Source organism: Scyliorhinus torazame, chromosome 13 (genome assembly GCF_047496885.1).
Source record: "Scyliorhinus torazame isolate Kashiwa2021f chromosome 13, sScyTor2.1, whole genome shotgun sequence".
Lineage (NCBI taxonomy): Eukaryota > Metazoa > Chordata > Chondrichthyes > Carcharhiniformes > Scyliorhinidae > Scyliorhinus > Scyliorhinus torazame.
This window is the reverse complement of record NC_092719.1, coordinates 168,106,501-168,124,888: the sequence shown is the minus strand read 5'-3', so window position 1 is coordinate 168,124,888 and position 18,388 is coordinate 168,106,501. Positions and strand designations below refer to the sequence as shown.

The following is an 18,388-nucleotide window of genomic DNA, read 5'->3' as shown; positions in this document are numbered from 1 at the left end:
TACACCAGCGCAGTTGCGTGAGAAGTGCGCAGAACCGGAAGGTTTGTTTGCGCATGCGCAATCAAGAAAACGGCCATCGGTAAAGGAACAGCGATCTGCGCATGCGCAATCGCTTCCTACGTGCTACGTCACGCGCATCATGACGTCAGAGGCCCCAGACCGCACCAATTTAAAGGGGAAACGTCCCAAATCCAATTTAAAGGGGAAACGTCCCAAATCAAAGAAAAACCTTCAAAAGCTGTAAAACAACCTTCCTTCACCTGGAATGACAGCACAATGCCTCAAATTGAACCAGGAAATGAATTTAACCTCCAAAGAGCCCTGCAACAAGCAGTTACCTACGCACAAACCGATGATTCCGACCTCGAATACTTCAATACCGATCTTTACATTTTTTCCGGACCTCGCGAGCCCAATGACAGCTCCATGGTCCAAGACGGCTACGACCCGGACGAACCTTTCGGGTTGCACATTGGCGACCCCCGCATTGAATCCGACGCAGATGCGGATTCACTTTTCGGATCTGAGGATCTTCAACCCAGCAGATACGACGTCCCAACTCATCAGTGCAGGATGATGCTGCAGCCTGAAATTAAGAGACAGAAAGCGGTACAAGCCCACAGAGAGCGGCCTGCTGCCACACAGAGCGTGGTCCATGCCCCGCTCAGGGTTCCCGACCCTACGAGGGAAGCAACACAAGACTCCAATGCGCAGTCCTTGCAGGAACAAGACCATGAGGGTCTAGCAACCTCCTCTGACCAACTAGCGGCAGATGATGCAAGTCTGCCATGCTCACGTAAACAGCAAGAAGGCTATAACAGTCTACCACGCTCCAGTGCACAGCAGGACGACCATGACGGTCTATCATGCTACAATGAAGGGCACAGCGCTGATGACTGTTCAAGCCCAAATGAAGACAAGCCAAAGGAATCGCCTCTTCCAAGCCCAAAGAAAAAAGGATTCTGCGCTGACCTTCAGGATCATTATAGCCGAAGAGATATTAATAATGCTGCACAGTCACAGAAGGACGCTGAGGATTTGCTAAAGAAATTACTTGTATGTCTAACTTGCAAGGAGCAGACTGAAAATTGCCATTGCTTTAGTACGGATCGAAAAAATGGACAAGACATTGAACCTCATTTAATGGAAATAACACAACCTGAATCATATCTACAGCAGGGACAACTGTCTCCCTTCAACACAAAACCGCAAAGTCCCAACTTCAGAGACCAGCAGTTAGTCAGTAATGACTCTTCAAACCCTGATGGGAATATTAATCGCATTGAACCTATGCACACTCCACTGATATATGAGCAGAACATTGGAGCAAGAATCCTGAGGACACCGACATCGAGTAGCCAGATAAAGCACTTAAAACCCGCAGCAGTTTCAAGTGAACCAATTGTGCTCTCCAGTGATGGTGAAGATGCAGATAAGGTCGATCCGATTATCCATTGTACCACATTAACTCCAGAGATTAAGCATTTATGTCTGGGGAGTAGAATGTGGGCAATTGAGAACAGTAAAAGAGAGACTGTGACTATGTCAGTCCCAGCAAAATCAGACCCAGAGACTATGCAGGCATGCACATTAGAAAAGGATACATATGAAGTAACTGAGAAGAAAATTGAAACGGATTGTTCTTTGGAAACTAGTACAATGACGAAAGAAACATTGGATCCAACATTTGATGCCCTACATACGGGAGAAATTGAGGGAAATGAACAAGGTTCTGTAATGTCTGGGGGAAGATTTAAAATTCCAAAGAGGAAAAGCCCAAATGAAGGACAACGGCAAGACAATGACAGTCCACCCACATGGTTTGCACCACCAGATGAAAACTCTGACAATTTACCCAACCCTAGTGAACAGCAAACAGCTCCTGAGGATCTACCCACGGTATGTGAAACGAGTGACGACAGCATCCCACTTCCCATGCAAAAGGTGCAAAGTGACAGACCTCAGCTAGTGCGTACAGAGGCACTCGACGATCACGGTGAGACCACTGGTGACTACGGTGACACCACACTACTTCCACCCTCAATTGCTCGAACCTCTCCACTAGTCAATGCATTCCTGCATGTTCCGACTCCAGAAGTGCAGCTTCAAGAACGTCAGCTGACTCCAGTGAACCTGCTAAGACTCCGGACGGGGAGCATCAACAGAAAACAGACCAGACTCCAGATGGGGAGCAACCAAACGCTGACTCCGATTCACGTAAGCCAGACTTTACTCCAGACAGGCAGTGTCGCAACCTCAGTGATGGCACGCTCAGGGTGACAGCAGATGCCACAACGACAGGAGATGGATCACGTGACAATCACACTGGGTCAGCAATAACAAGCAGCAGCTACAGTCCAAGAGGAATACACCAATTTTCACCACAGCTATGTCCACACATTTGTTCCACACCGACAGTACGGCCAATGACAGCTCATGATGGACAAACCCAGTATTCAAGCCTGCAGCAGCCAGCAGTCTATGCAGCATATTCTCAAACAGGCCAGCACTACGGATTGCCCACTAATGGAATCAAGACCGAAGGAGGACTACTGCCAGCGCAATCTGCACTACAGACTGGATGCCTTAGTTACTGCCCAGGATTTGCTGCACCACAGCCTGGCCAGACAGCATATTCCTATCAGATGCAAGGTTCTAGTTTCACACCATCACCAGACATTGATGCAAGCAGCAATTCTGTCTCTAAAGCGACATGCTTCAACGCTTCTCAGCAGAATCACCCTTCCAGCACAGCATGTGGCCAGAACCAGTATGCACAGTCTCATCCGACTTCAACATCTGGCACATCCATGACCTTGAATGATACTGTTGATGGTACCTCTTTAATGTCAACGACCCATCAACTACAAGATGCCATCCGACAGCACCACCACAAACAAAAAAAAACAAAAAAAGAAAAAGACTCCACCTCGTTCCTGGTACGCATGACGGATGGATCGGTGCGTAGGCGCAATCGGCGAGCCCTTCGCCTACTTCCACGCTCGCAACGGAACCACACACAGATGCCGTGTCCTCCAATGGTTCCTGATAGTGACTTCGTGGAGCTGCCATATACCATGCCACTTCTGTCGCCACCCGTGGCCAGGCTCGCACCTCACCCGGTGGTTCTCGACCCACCCTTGAGGCGGTCAACCCGAATTCGTCGCCCACCTACTAGACTGGACTTATGAGACTGTTCACACGTCAAAGTTTAGCAACTATTGTATTGTAACATGTTACTGTTTTATCGTTCCAGATCTCGTTTGACTGGACCACACTTCAAAGTTTTTCTTCTTTTTGTTATGGTACAACCTCGTTAGCATGCCACACCTGACATCGCCCCATGTCTATAGTTACGCCACATGTACATGCTGTAAATATCACGCACACACACCTTTAGCTGCACTCAGGACACATTCATATTTATAACCACATAGGCACATAATCTTGTAAAAAAGGGGGGATGTCATGATATACAAACACACACATCATGATAGACAGACCAACAGACCAATTAGCACACATAACACGACAGCCAATCACAGACAAGGGCAGACACGGTATAAGACAAGAAACACAACACCTGGTGGACAGTCCATCTGGAGACAAGGTCAAGGACAGGACCTGATTAACAAGATACTCACACAGTCACCACGTGCTGAGTACCAAGCCAGATCTGTAAATAACAAGTTGGAATAAAACTGCGTTCATCTGTTCATCTGTACATCAGAGCACCCAACACCACACAATCTCCTTAATGTCAATAACTGCACCTCCTCTGCATGGCTCCCCCTGTAAACCCCTCATATTCCCAGGTTCTATCCTTCGCAGATTTAAATTGATGTCGGACATTAAACTTTGCTTTATGAACCAATTCAAAATAGTCACTCATGTCTGTGTCTAGTCCAGCTGTTTTAACTCTCTGCTCTTCCACATGGGTTCTCACTACTGCGGGAAATGAATATTTAAATTCCTCCAAAATAAGGGCAGCACGGTAGCATTGTGGATAGCACAATTGCTTCACAGCTCCAGGGCCCCAGGTTCGATTCCCAGCTTGGGTCACTGTCTGTGCGGAGTCTGCACATCCTCCCCGTGTGTGCGTGGGTTTCCTCCGGGTGCTCCGGTTTCCTCCCACAGTCCAAAGATGTGCAGGTTAGGTGGATTGGCCATGATAAATTGCTCTTAGTGTCCAAAATTGCCCTTAGTGTTGGGTGGGATTACTGGGTTATGGGGATAGGGTGGAGGTGTTGACCTTGGGTAGTGTGCTCTTTCCAAGAGCCGGTGCAGACTCGATGGGCCGAATGGCCTCCTTCTGCACTGTAAATTCTATGATAATCTATGAAGTATTTCCTTTCCTCTATAACTTCCTCAGCTCCTGCCTTTAATTTCAAACTTTTAAGTTGTTGCTCTCCTTGCAGTGCCAGTATCCGAAGTTCAAATTCTCTCTCTCTTTCCTTTGCTTCTGCCCTGTCTAATCTCTTTCTCTCTTCTGCTAATTTTGTTCTTTCCATTTCCCTTTGAAAAACTCTCTTGCTTTCTACTCTTCTATTAATTTTTCCCTTTCCATGTCTCTCGCCATCTCCACTTTTTCAGTTTTTACTGCATTCACAATTCTTTAGCATTCAAAAGCAGTATAAAGATGATTTCTTGAGGTATGGCTAAACACCACCCGATCGTTTATGTACACTGAACAATTCTTTGGTCCACATATGACCTTACTGGTTAGTCTTTGGAATGTTGCTGGCGCATTTTTCATTCCAAACAGCTGATACAGACAATTTGGCGTTACATAAGCGGAAACATCCTACGCCCTTTCCAAATCAATCTGCATATTGATTGGGCGAATCAAACTGGCAGTAATGCGATGGAGGAGGATTTCCTGGAATGTATTAGAGATGGTTTCCTTGATCAATATGTCGAGGAACTAACTAGCGAGCAGGCCACCCCAGACTGGGTATTATGCAATGAGAGAGGATTAATTAGCAACATTGTGGTGCAAGATCCTTTAGGGAGGAGTGACCATAATATGGTAGAATTCTTCATTAAGATTCAGAGTGACACAGTTAAATCTGAGACTAGGGTCCTGAACTTAAAGAAAGCTAACTTTGATGGTATGAGACGCCCATTGGCTAGAATAAGCTGGCAAAGGATGCTTAAGAAGTTGATGGTGGATAGGCAATGGCAGACATTTAAAGAACACAAGGATAAGCTTCAATAATTGTACATCCCTGTCTGGCGCAAGAGTAAGACGGGGAAGGTGGCTCAACCATGGCTAACGAGGGAAATCAGGGATAATGTTAAAGCCAGAAAAAGCAGCTGGGGACTGGGAGAAAATTAAAATTCAGCAGATTAGGTCACAGGGTTTAATTCGGAAGGGGAAAATAGAATACGAGTAAGCTTGCAGAAAATATGAAAAGTGACTGCAAATGCTTCTTTAGGTTTGTTAAGAGAAAAAGACTGGTGAAGCCAAATGTAGGTCCCTGACAGTTAGAATCAGGTGCATTCATAATGGGCAACAAAGAGACGGCAGACAAGTTGAACAAATACTTTGCACCTGTCTTCACTAAGGAGGACACAAATAACCTTCTGGAAATACTAAGGGACAGAAGGTCCAGCATGAAGGAGGAACTGAAGGAAATCCATATTAGCCAGGAAATTGTATTGGGGAAATTGATGGGATTAAAACCTGATAAGTCCCACACCGTCGGGAAATTGGCCCATCGGGGCGGAGAAACGTGGGTGGGCTTACTGGTGACACGCCAACACTGTTGCAACAGCGCGTGGTGCGCGACGGGATGACGCCAGTTTGGAGGGACCGGAGCATGGCTGACCAACGTCAAACCAGAGCCGGCCCTGATTTCGGCGTCGGAGCCCATTCTCCGCCTGATCGCTGAACACGATTTCGGCAACGGAGAATCCCGTCCATTATGTGCAAGACAAATGCACCAACCCCATAGGATGACGCATCATGAGCAACATGTAACTTCAGCTTGGGATTGTAGTGGACCAATAGCTCTGACCTCTTTTAAGGCATCTTTTACCTCATTATATACACACTTGCATTATTCTCACCAGTGCCATACCTGTTTGCTACGTAAAAAGTAGGTATAAGCTTCAATCGTGTGGCACCATAATAACAGATTAATCCCAGAAACAACTTCAGTTGTGCCACATTTTGAGGATGTGGTGTTCCTAAGATTGCTGTCCTATTTTGGGCTCATTGTGTAAGCCGCCTTTGTCGATAATGTAACCCAGAACATTAATGGATGGCTTGAAAAAGTCACGCTTTTCCTTTTTAACTTGGAGATTATAGTTTTGTAGGCATTTCGATGTAGCTTCCAAGTTCTTCAAATTATCTTGATCACTTGAACCGGTGATGAGAATGTCATCTAGGTAACACTGGACCCCATTTAGTCCACTCAGAATGCGATCCGTGGGCCTCTGAAAAAAGCAGAGCAGGTGTTATTCCGAATGTAAGTCTCCTGTAATCGAATAGACCTATGCGCGTCACGATAGTGAGTAGCGGCTGTGATTTTGCAGCCACATTTGTAAATACACCTGTGAGAGAACAATTTTACTGAACTTCTGCCCTATCGAAAGTCCAGAAAACAAGTCTTCAATCAGCGGCAGTGGATAGTGATCTGCGCGCTACACTGGGATGTAGGCCAAAATCTGTCGACGGATTCTGAAACCTCGCAGGGTGCTTCTGGAAGTAAGATGGCGGGTTCTTCTTTTCCTTTTCTGACCACTCTACGAATGGCTGAGGATCCCGTTAGCATTTTGGAGAACAAACTAGAAATACACCGTCAAGGTTTGGCGGTAGATTTTAAAGATCGATTGAAGAGGCCTTGGCTCCCATTCGTTTGGTCTTAAGACCGTCGAGGCTCATGGAGCCACAATTACAGGCATCGAGACGGCATTAACAGGCCTCAGTGATCAGATCACCTTTCTAGAGGCCGTTCTTACTTCAGTGGTGTAATGTAATAAATAATTGAAGACCAAATGGAGCGACCATGAAAATAGATCCAGCAGGCAGAACATTCACATTGTGGGATTGCCGGAGGATATGGAGGGACGCATCCCTACTGAATATTTTTTGGGCATATTTTGCAAGATGGTGGGTGAGGCGGTGTTCACATCCCTCCCAGAATGAGACCAGACCCATTGCTGTCTGTGACCAAAGCCTCGTGTGGTTATCGTACAATTTCATAGCTTCAAGGAAAGGGAACAGGTCCTTCGCCGGGCGAGAGAGCACCGAGATACCAAATGAGACGGTCTCACCATCAGGCTGTACCAAGATCTGAGTGCGGTCCTGGCAAAACGAAGAGCTGCCTTCAAGAGAATGAAAGCCATCTTGTATAGAAATGGAGTCAGATTCGGATTTGTCTACCCAATACGTCTTTGGGTGACTTTTGGGGAAAAAGGAACACTTCTTGATGTGCTGGAAGATGCAGACTCCTTTGTTTGAAAGCTCAAATTGGGCACTTCTTCATCTATGTTTAATCTACTTCATGGCCCTGTGGACGGGAACTTATTTTATATTTTTTCCTGTTCGAGGTTTGAGTGTGCTCACAACACCTTTGGTTAAATTTGAGGATTTTCTACTATTCAGTCTTTTTTCAAAATCAGTTTATTGTTCTGTTCCTCTTTTCATCGTTGTTGTTGGGTATGATAATTGAACATTAATGTGGCGCTGTAAAGTAGATAAGGTTTTACTTTCCAATTGGGAGTCTCCTGTTAACAAAGGGGTTATTTAAATGAAACTGAGATAGAGGGTTCTTATGCAGCTCTTCACAATAGTCTGTGAAAATGAGCTTAGAGCGTAGTTACTTGTGGTTTGTTAACTGCAAGCTTTGGGATAGGGTATTGTATTTTACTGTTTCAATATGGAGTTGTTGAGGAGGGTGGGGGTGGGGAGGGGTTTTAGTGTTAGTTTGCTGACAGCGCCTGTGGGTTCTCCTTTGTCGAGTTATGTGACTTGGCTCAGCGGCCGTATTGGATGGTTTTATTTACTTTACCTTTTCAGTGTCGCTTATTTGGTATTTCTCTTTGGGAATGGCTCACCCTGGATTAAGAAATGGTGAGAGATCTCCAATCGTTTAGTTATCTTGAATGTTCAAGGTCTGAATTGCCCAGTAAAATGGTTGAGGGCATTTGACCATCTTAAAAGCCTAAACTCCAATGTTGTCTTCTTGCAGGAAACCCACTTGCGTGTTAAGGACCAGACCAGCATGCAAAAGGATTAGGGTTGGGTTGAGCGGGTTCATCACTCCAGTGTTAAAGGAGGGCCAAGGGGACGGCGATTTTAATTAATAAGAAAGTTCAATGAGTCTCCTCCTCGCAGATTATAGCCGACCCCAATGGTCGTTACATTGTTGTTTGTGGCTCCCTGGTGAACACGCCGGTAATCATGGTTAATGTTTATACCCCTAACTGGGATGTCACAAATTTGATCAATTCTCTTTTAAACTCTCTCCCCAACCTTGACTCGCACGAGCTGATTTTAGGAGGCGACTCAAACTGTGTTTTGGACCCTAAATTGGATCGTTCCAGATCCCATCTGGGATCATAGATCATAGAATTTACAGTGCAGAAGGAGGCCATTCGGCCCATCGAGTCTGCACCGGCTCCTGGAAAGAGCACCCTACCCAAGGTCAACACCTCCACCCTATCCCCATAACCCAGTAACCCCACCCAACACTAAGGGCAATTTTGGACACTAAGTGCAATTTATCATGGCCAATCCACCTAACCTGCACATCTTTGGACCGTGGGAGGAAAGCGGAGCACCCGGAGGAAACCCACGCACACACGGGGAGGATGTGCAGACTCCACAGAGACAGTGACCCAAGCCGGAATCGAACCTGGGACCCTGGAGCTGTGAAGCAATTGTGATATCCACAATGCTACCGTGCTGCCCTCCACAATGCTACCAGGGTGTTGTCCTCTTTTATGGCACAGGTTGGGGGGGGGGGGGGAATGAAACACCAGGGCTTTTTACACCTAAACGATAAGCATTATTCTTTTTTTGCCACATGTCCATCATTCATCTTCCCACATTGACATTTTAATTTTTGATAGGGCTCTCCTCCCTTCAATGGTTGTGGCTGAGTACTCTCCGACCACACCCCACATTTTGTCGATCTACTATTTTAGAGTCCGGCCCTGCCCAACGCCCACCGTGGAGACTAGACTCTACTCTGCTATCAGACAATGAATTTTCTGAGCCTTTGTCAAGATCCATAGAAGATTATATGAAACTAAACAAGTCAGACTCAATGTTTAAGGCCGTCACAGGGTTGGTGGGGGGGAGCGGGGTGCTATATGCTGAAGACAGCAAAGTTGGAAGAGCAGAGGCTGGGGATTCCATCCTAGAGGTGGAGCACCAATACTCGCTTGATTCCACTTCAGAGCTACCGGCAAACGGGAGCAAATTACAGACCCAGTTCGAGCTGGTGGCCACCGGTGAGGCTGGGCGTCAGTTACAACTCTCCAGGTGTACGTTTAATGAACACAGGAGAAGGACAGTCGTCTCCTGACTCATCAACTCAAATGGCAAGCAGCCTCACGAGAACCCTAAGATACACATTAAAGGCGGCAATCTTGTTTCCACCCCTCTCCAGTTAAACGCAGTTTTTAGACCTTATTGCTGCGATCTGTACAAGTCAGAACCCCCTGCAGATAAATCGATCATGGCTGACTTTTTGGATAGGGTTTGCACATCCTAACTGTTGAAGTGGGCAAAAGTTGTGAATTGGATTCCCCATTATGCCTGAACAAGATTTTAAAATGTATTGGGCTGATGCAACCTGGCAAGGTCCCGGACTCTGACGGCTTCCTGGTTGAGTTTCACAAAAGATTTAGGAACTACTCATACCTTTAATGTTGGATATGTTTAATGACTCACTGTCTCGGGTTCATTGTTCCTAACCCTCACTCAAGCCCTATTTCTTTGCTCCATAAGGGGGACAGGGTGCGAGTGCGGCTCATACCGACCCATCTCACTTTTAAAAAGTGTTAAGCTCTGGCAGAGATCCTAGCGCTCTGGCTGGAGCCTTGCCTCCCAGGTATAATATAGGATAAAATTGGCTTCATGAAGGGCTGACAATTGTCAGCCAATACACGTCGCCTTTTAAACGTTATTCTCTCCCCTTCCCTAGCACCCACGTTTGAGTTATAGCATCTGAAAATGTTAGGTAGAGTGGAATGGGAATATTTGTTAGAGATTCTCAGGAGATTTGGATCCAGCCATAAATTTGCCTTCTGGATTCGTTTGTTGTATAATGCCCCTACTGCCACAATTCGCACCGACATTCTACACTCGGATTACTTCCTCTTGGGTAGGGGCACTAGTCAGGGCTGCCCTCTTTCCCTACTTCAGTTTGCCTTGCCTCTAGAGCATTGAGGGCCTCTGATCAATGGAGGGGTATTTGTCGGGATGTGGTGGAGCATCGGGTATCGCTTTATGCGGATGGCCTACTTCTGTACATTACAGACCCGACTTCCTCCATAGATAATCCGCCGGGGGGTTAAAGTAATGCTTCTTGTCTGGAACATGACCCAGAGCCTGTCTGCGAACAGCATTCCAAATCTGACTCCATTCTTGTACAAGGCAATTTTGCCTGATTAAGTTTGGCCTTGTGTTTTGGCAAGTCCGCCCCAATGTCCCAGAATTTGTGTCCTCCCCAGGTACTTGTCTTTTTCTGTCTCGCCCACCTTAGGATCCTCTCACGATGCTGGTACTGGTGTAGCTTCTCGATGACCGCCCTCGGTTGTTCCCCCACCTTGGGTTTCGTACTGAGCAACCTGTGCACTCTGTCTCTGGGGAGTTGGGGAAGCTGTCTCTCCTGACTGGGTTGCTCAGCATTTGGGTGACGTAGTTCATCGGGTCCCTACTGTCAATACCCTCTGGCAGGCCCACCATTCGAATGTTCTGGCGTCGGAACCTGTTTTCTTGGTCCTTGACTTTACCTTTCAAGTTCTCTTGGGCTGTCACCAACCTTTTAATTTCTTAATAATCTTTCTTGTCACATGTAGGTTTACATTAACACTGCAATGAAGTTACTGTTAAAAGCCCCTAGTCGCCACATTCCGGCACCTGTTCGTGTACACAGAGGGAGAGCAAGCACGCCTTTCGGGACTTGTGGGAGGAAACTGGAGAACCCGAAGGAAACCCACACAGACACAGGGAGAACGTGCAGACACCACACTGACAGTGACCCAAGCTGGGAATTGAACCTCAAACCCTGGAGTTGTGAAGCAACAGTGCTAACCACAGTGCTACCGTGCTGCCCTACTTCCAGGGCAACGATCCTATTGTTCTGGTTGGTCCCCGAGGCTTTCTCCAGGTCGTGGATTGTTTTTTCCTGTGCATCCACCTTCCCCAATCCGTCGATCATTTTTGCAGGGTGACCATCACCGCTATCACCGCCACCTGGATTTTGACCTTTATCGCCTCTTTCATGGAGGTCATTTCGTTCAGAAGGAATGTTTTCCATCTGTCTCCAGGTGATGTGGGAGGGGGGGGGGGGCTGATGCTCGGATCATCGGCCTCCCTCTCTCTCGGGTGGCTGGGGCACCCTCGCCTCGTGGGTCCGCCAGTTTGTCCGCTTGCTGCTTGTGGCCTTTTCCACCACTTTGCCGTCCCTTCGACCCCTTAAGCTCCCGTTCGCAGGCATTCTGCTGCTATTCTTTTCTTTTCTCAGTAGAGGTTAAGTTTCTTTTGGATTTTGGGGCAACATTCGCCTAAAAGTGCCTATTTGGTTCTGGTCTGGAGGAGAACCACCTGATGTGCGTCCATTCAGCACATCATCGTCACCGGATGTTTCTCTGGCTATAAGTTGAATTTAGGCAAGAGTGAGTATTTTCCGGTGAACCCTCCTTTTGGGGTTAGCTCATTACCTTTCCACCTTTCCAATACCAGTTTCCATTATTAGGGGGTCGGGATAGCCCATGATTGGGCCTCACTTCATAAATTGAACTACCAAGCCTGATTAACAGTGTCAGAGTGGATCTACAGAGATGGAACAACCTCTCTCTGTCTCTGACGGGGAGGATCCAAAACGATTAAAATGAATGTACTTCCTAGGTTTTTTTTTTGCTTTCAATGTACCCCAATTTTGTTGCCCAAATCCTTTTTTATTAAGGTTATCAAATTAATTTCTGCTTTTATTTGGGTGGGTCAGAGTCGCAGAATTCGCAGTGTTCTGCTCCAGAGACAGGCAGATGGGAGGCTTGGCGCCCCAAATTTTTTGTTTACTGTGGGGCAGCCAACATCCAAAACATTTTTTTGTGGATTAGTGACCCTGATTCTATTTGGGCCAGAATGGAGGCCCGCATGTGCACTACTTCTACTCTTCATGTCATAATTACTGCACCATTGCCCTTCTCTCCAGCTGCACCCATATCCACTTCCATTTTGGCTTGGTTACCATCAAGTTTTTGGAATGCCCAGAAACGCTGTTGATCACCCTGCATTGACAAGATGCCTAGTTTCAGCTCCTGAAATTGTTCGGGTTTGTTGTCTCCTGAGGGGTCCTAGAAATTTGTCTACTAACTTATAAATGCAGCTAGTCTCCTTAGATGTGTTTTTGTTTCTTGCACATCCTTGGTGCTGGTTAAGTTTGCCCAGCCCAGCATCCTTTAGCAATATAACGCTTCTTGCCACAGATCCTGCGCTTATTTTCTCTACTCCAGCATTTCCCCGTTGAGTGCCCAACCTGTGTACATCGATGAAATGCTTGTACTCTTGCTTCTAATGTTCTCCATCTTGTGGATCTTCACTCCATCCCCTATCTGTGAAGCCTCTTTTGTTGCTAGCTCCATAGATGTGGCAACTTCCATCACAGCTTGGAGAGACAAATCGCTTACAGTAAGTAGCTTCCTCTGAATAGCTTCACTGTGGAGTCCACGTCCAAACCTATCATGAAGAGTGCTGTCTCGTGTTGCACCCAGTTCTCAGAATTTTGCTAACCTCTTCGTTACAAATGATATGCTTTCACCTTATTCCTGACTACGGCAGTGGAACCCAAACCTTTCTACAATTAACAACGGTCTGGGTGAAAAATGGCCCTCTAGAATTTTCATTAATTTGTTAAAGATTGTACCTCCGAAATTTGCTGGGTGAACTACGTTTTACAGCAGCATAAAGTTTTGCGCCCTACCAAACTGAGAAATGTTGCACATTTTAGTGCTTTACTATGAGAAAAAGTAGATATCTTCTTCATAAGAGTTCCAAGTCTAATAGTCGTCATCAAAAGCATCAATGGAACCAGTTTTTCCCGCCATTCCAGATACTGGCTCCTAGGATCTATACTTCAACAACTTCCTCCCTTCTGTTTATTTTTGATGTATGGAACAGTGAATCTCCTTATCCACAATGCAACTTAGAAATGTTCTTTTTACCTTATAGCAGTCTGACTTTCCCCCCCGAATGGTGGCCTGTACAGATTTGTAAGACATTTGAATCCCCTTTCCCGTAGCCTGTTTCTTTTCACCGCATATTTTTTCTCTACAGCCTAAACTCTACCCACTTCAACCGCAAGCAAGCTTTTGAGCTGTTATTCTGCTTACTCACAATTGTGTTTTTTAAAAAACCCTTCAACATCGGTGACCTTTGCTTCGCTCGACGTGCGTGTCCGGTCCTGTGAATCTTTTCTCCGCTCTCGACGCTTTCTCCACTTTTCTTGTTGATGATTTTTCTTACTTCAGCAATTTTGTTTTCTTGCCTTAATCCTCGTCGCCAGTTTCTCTTTTGCTATATTCTCTAATTTCTGCAAAGAGAAAAGGATTGGAGGTGCCACAGACTTGGATTTCTTACAAACACGATGAGAGGTTTCTTAGAAGATGTTGCTCATGCAATCTAAAATGGGAAGTCCATGCAAAACACTCTGCTGATGTTACACAGATCACATGACGTTCCATCATCAGGGATGTATTCTCTTTTACATAACAATTACCCAGGCTGCATTTTAGAAGCTTGATTTTAATTGAAATTTGTTTTACTTTCCCCATTTCACAATTGAAGTGGGTTAACCTCTATGCACGGATGAAACCCAGTACCACTTATCCACAACTACACTAGACTTCAAGATTAACAATATGTTGTTGAATTTTGTGTTCAACATAATGTTATGGATGAGAAAAAGTTTTCTTAAACTTACTGTGTACCATTTTCATTTCCACAATGTTACCTTACTTCATTTACACTGTTGTTGAAATTCTCATTTGGATTTTTATCAACCCCTAACACACTCCTCACTGGCCTCCCATGTTTCAACTGAGATAAGCTCACACTCTATTCAATATTAAGTCCTGCGCCCCATTTACCGTGCCCTCAATAACTTTGTTTGGCTTCCCTCTCTTTCCACAACCTCTTCCAGCTCCTTGCATCAACTCATGCCTTTCACTTTCAACTTTGGCTTCCCTGCCTACCTTTGTTGAGGCATTGATGACAATACTTTAGCCATGTTGACACTACTCTTACTCCCCCTACAAAAATCTACCTCTTTGACATTGTTTCTTCATCAGCTCCATTAAATCTTCCCAATGTTCCAGTTCTACATTGGTTTTCTCCTGGTCAAGTATCTGAAATGTCTTACGCTGTTGATGCCATTAAAATAAAAGTAGCTTCTGTTGAACTAAACTATTTAATTGCCGATATTGTCAAGAAATGCAGTCATGAAAATTGCAGAGAAGACGAATAATACAGACAATGTTTCATTACGCCACTTGAATTAATTGGAGAATTTGAGCTGTGAGCAAAGTTTGGATAGGATGGGTTGTTTCTTTGCAATAGAGGAGATTGAGGGGAAATTTAATTGCGGCACCTCAAATGATGGAATGAATAGGATGGACCTATTGCCGTTAGCCAAGTGCTCAATAATCAGGTGGCATAGAAATAAAGTAATTGGTAGAGGATTATAAAAAGGGTTTTATCTGGGCACTAGTGAGGGGCTGGAACTCACTGCATTAAAAGATGGCCGAGGTAGATACCCTCATCACATTTGAAAAAAAACATTTATATATGAACTTGAGGTGCCATAATCTACAGGGCTACAGACCAAGAGCTGAAGATGGATAACACTTGTCCAGTAGACATTGACACAATGGGCTGAATGGTCTCCTTCTGTATTGTAAATGTTTCTATGTTTCAATGCAGCCCTAGAAAAACTATAATAATCATTCTTTGACTTTGCAACTTCACAATAAACAATGAGAAGATTACTGCACGCATTAAAAATAACTGAACTACAAGTTTCGAATATAAATCATTTTAAAGAAGGCTGTTTCACTAAGTCTTAGATCATATGGTTCTAATCTAACACTTTGATTTAATGGCCTTGCTGTAAATAGAATTCAAACTTAAATAAATCTATAATTGAAACATGTTCAAAGTAGCAGGAGCTGAATATTATACATCAAAAGTTTCCCATTGTTCATAATCTTCATTATAAATGGCAATTAAACTAGTGGATCCTGGTACAGAAGATGCAGCAGCATCTTTTCAGCAATCAATATTTTCCCATTTGCAATAACAACATCACAGAAATAAGATACTAATTATTCACACATGAATTAACTGCCTTAAATCAATGAAAGTAGGATAAAGTTCGAAATTCCATTCAAGACAGTTGTGGCTTTTTTAAATAATGGAAGAAGTGCAAGCAGATCTATAATGCCAGGGTCAAATGCACTGTCGGAAATGTAATGGTTTGAACATGAGAAAATATAGTAGTCAAAAAATAAAACCAATTCCTTCAGTGTACTTCAAACTCTACCTGGAATGATAATCAATCCCAAATTTTGCAAATTCTTACGTTTTCAAATAAATTCAAGTTACAGATTTTGAGTGTGAAAGTTGGCCTTGTTTCACCATTTTGTCAGAAATAAAGCATACCAGTATTGGTTGGAGGAAAACTCTAACTGTGACTTTTGATTTGGCGCCCCTTAGTCGTCCCAGGTGCCTGCCTAAAGTAAATGTTCTGCCAGTTAAAATGTTTAAATCAAAATCCTTCAGGAAACAGGAGATTTATGCGAAATTGGTCTGCGCCCGTACCTGATTCACTAGCTGTCAAACCATGGCAGAACAGCCAGGAAGCATGCTACAGAGGCATTATTTAAACAGCTGTTAAAACCACCATCTCAACCTCAATGGGTTTTTGTTTGAATCATATGGGCATGTCTCCGAGCTAAGATAATCACCCGGAATTCTGTTATACTTTGAGGTAAAGATACATTTCAGGTTTGTAAAGTTCAATATTCATGACAGTGGCTGCTGCTTGGAAGAGAAAGATTATTAAACTTCAAATAATTCTCCGAAGATACTTGGATGAGGCTTTGGTGGGAGGGGCAGACTATAGGTGCCCTGGCTACAAACTGCAGCATTTTGACATTGGCTGGGGCAACCTGGTCCAGAATTAACACGGATGCTGGTTTAGAGGTCAACGAGGAAACAGAGTACTGTAAGCCTTAGGCAGGGCAGACTCTGTCTCTCACGGTGCAACAAACAATATTTTCGGACTCAGGATCAGCACTCTGCATGAGAACAAAATGCAGGAGCAATATGACCCTCTTAAAGAACCTAGCCATGCTCTGCTCTATGCCCACAAAGATGCCCAAAACCAGAATCAAAATGGCAGCAGTCTGGGCTCCCTTTTAGAAGAACCTTTATGCATAAATTTGCATGGCTAAGGATTATGAATCGCTTCCTGTTGCGCTCCCAGCGGGCGCACAAATGACTTGCAATTTAGCTCCGGCGGAAGAACAGTCCTCTAAATGGAGAATCCTGTCTGAATCCCATCAAGAAACCTAGCCCTGAATTACAAAGAAAGGTGTGAGGCTGAGTTTCTTACTTGATAGATACTATAAACATGCCAGAAAATGTTAGAGCTAGCACATTCAAGAGGATATTTAAAAGCTTTGTAAGTTTTATGGACAGCACGGTGGCGCAGTGAGTAGCACTGCTGCCTCACAGTGCCGAGGTCCCAGGTTCAATCCCGGCTCTGGGTCCCTGTCCGTGTGGAGTTTGCACATTCTCCCCGTGTTTGCGTGGATTTCGCCTCCACAACCCAAAGATGTGCAGGCTAGGTGGATTGGCCATGCTAAATTGTCCCTTAATTGGACAAAATAAATTGGGTACGAAATTTATTTTTTAAAAGGAGAAAACGGACTTCTGGTGGCGGATATAAGGGAGTAAGTTGCACACTTGGTGGCTCCCGCTCTGGCCGGGCTTTTGGACCTTTTTCCCCGACTTTTTCGTGGTTTTGAGTTTTGGCTTTGAAGGTGCGAACATTTAGGCGCTGGATCCACACGATGGTGCATGGAATGGAGAACCCCAAGGGACCATAAAGGAAGAAGTAGAAAAATAAGCAAGGGCTGGGTAGAAGTGGCTGCTGAAGATAACATAGCCGATGTTCGGACCCCTGCTGCGACGGCCCAGCCATCGATGGAGGAGCTGATGCAGGTCATCCAAGAGGGCTTTGCCAGACAGAAATTAGACTGTTTCGACCCGATAAAGGAATCGATCGATAGGCTGGAACGTAGGCAGAATGCCCAGGATCGGACCATCCAGAAGTTGGAGAAAGCGCTGGCGGACCAGGAGGAGCACCGAACGGTGGTCGAGCTGGAGGTGGGGATGCTGAACGATCAGCAGAAGAGGCTGTTAGAAAAGGTGGAAGATCAAGAGAACAGAGCGCGCCGGCAGAACTTAAGAATTGTCGGTCTCCCTGAGGGGGCTGATGCTGGCGCTTTTGTGGTTCCAGAAGCTTCAGGGGGAGGGGGCTTTTGCCCGACTGTTGGAGGTGGACAGGGCGTTCAGGGCAATGGCAAGGACGCCACAGCCAGGGGACCCCCCCCACCCCTACCCCCCCCCCACCCCTACCCCCCCCTACCCCCCCCCCCACCCCACCCCCCACCCCCACCCCCCCCAAGGGCGATGGTGGTTCGGTTCCACAGATTTTTGGATAAGGAGTGCGTTCTCCAGTGGGCCAAGTGTACCAGGAGCTGCAAGTGGGACAATAGCATACTGCGCGTCTATCAGGGCTGAGCGTGGAGTTGGCCAGGAGGGCAGGCTTTAGGCAAGTGAAGGAGATCCTGTTTAAGAAGAAGGTGAAATTCGGGCTCCTCTACCCGGCGCGCATTTGGGTCACACATGAGGGCCAGCACCACTATTTTGAGTCGCCCGAAGAGGCGATGGACTTTGCCAAGAAAAAGGGTCTGGCGCAGAACTGAGAACTTTTCGGACTTAAGTGGCAGTATCTTTCTCTTTTCTTGAACGATGTATATATGGTTTGATTGTTGCCTTTTTTTTGTCTTTGCAGCTTGGGTAAAGATGGGGGAGTAAATGCTTTTCGGTTTTTGTTGGGTTTTCGGTATTTTGATGGGGGTG

At 45.5% G+C, this 18,388-nt stretch overlaps 1 protein-coding gene across 2 annotated transcripts in view; it reads right to left on the bottom strand.

Moving 5' to 3' along the window:
* cfap20dc (CFAP20 domain containing) overlaps nt 1-18,388 on the bottom strand; it is a 692,307-nt gene that overhangs the window by 440,832 nt on the left and 233,087 nt on the right. The gene's annotated exons all lie outside the window — the stretch shown is intronic.